Below are 1257 nucleotides of genomic sequence, written 5' to 3' on the forward strand. Positions count from 1 at the left end.
TCCAGAAATAAACAATGCATAAGTTTTCAATTGTATGCCGTCCTTAGTAGCATGATGAAATCTCACACCGTCTCACTGCATCCCGCCCAGAACTTAGGTCATTCCTTTGTCCAGTTGTCACCACACTCTATAAGCCACCTGTCCCTTAGTCCCTTAGTCGCCCTCTAGGCCATCAGCTCAACTGTGGGGTATCACAGTGCTTGTGTTCAGGTAACCTTATTTACTTAATAATGGCCCAAAGCACACGAGTAGTGATGCTGGCAATTCGGATATGACAAAGAGAAGCTGGAAAGTGCTTCCTTCAAGTGAAAAGGTAAAAATTCTCACGAAGAAAAGTATCCTATGCTGAGGTTACTAAAATCTACAACAAGAATGAATCTTCTTTCTGTGAAACTGTGAAAAAGGAAAATGAAACTCTTGCTAGTTGGCAGAAAGAGAGCGAGAAAGAGAGAGAAAGAGAGAGAGAGACCACAGTCACAAAGCTTTAACTACAGGATATTGTTATAATTGTTCTATTTTATTACTCGTTATTATTGTTAACCTCTCACAATGCATAATTTATCAATTAAACTTCACCATAGGTATGTATGCATAGGAAAAAGGAGTATATATAGGGCTTGTTTGGGACTATCCAAGGTTTCAGGCATCCACTGGGGCTCTTAAAACATAACCTCCATGAATAAGGGGTTGACTACTGTATTACCTGAGCCAGGGTCTCTGACACCAAATGAAATTCAAACCAAGTAATTGCTCTATTTTATTATTCGTTATTATTGTTAACCTCTCATGATGCATAATTTATCAATTAAACCTCACCATAGTTGTGTATGCATAGGAAAAAGGAGTATATATAGGGCTTGTTTGGGACTATCCAAGGTTTCAGGCATCCACTGGGGCTCTTAAAACATAACCTCCATGAATAAGGGGTTGACTACTGTATTACCTGAGCCAGGGTCTCTGACACCAAATGAAATTCAAACCAATTATTATTTGCTTATTGGCACTGATGACTTAAAATAGAATCCTCATCTATGATAGACTCTGAATGGAGTTAGAATTCATGAGGCTGTGAATGTCCTTTCCTGGCACTTTTAATAAAGGTAAGTGTACTCATTGTCAGAAGTTAAATCAAATGAGTTTTAGGAAATAAGCGTCTCCCTGACCCTGGAGAAGGGGGTCCCCGATCAGAGTGCGGGGCAGAGAGAGAAACTGTGACCCTTCCTGTCCTGGCTGAGGGGCTGGATGAGCCCAGCCCCC

This window comes from Myotis davidii, unplaced genomic scaffold (genome assembly GCF_000327345.1).
Source record: "Myotis davidii unplaced genomic scaffold, ASM32734v1 scaffold151, whole genome shotgun sequence".
Taxonomy (NCBI): Eukaryota; Metazoa; Chordata; class Mammalia; order Chiroptera; family Vespertilionidae; genus Myotis; species Myotis davidii.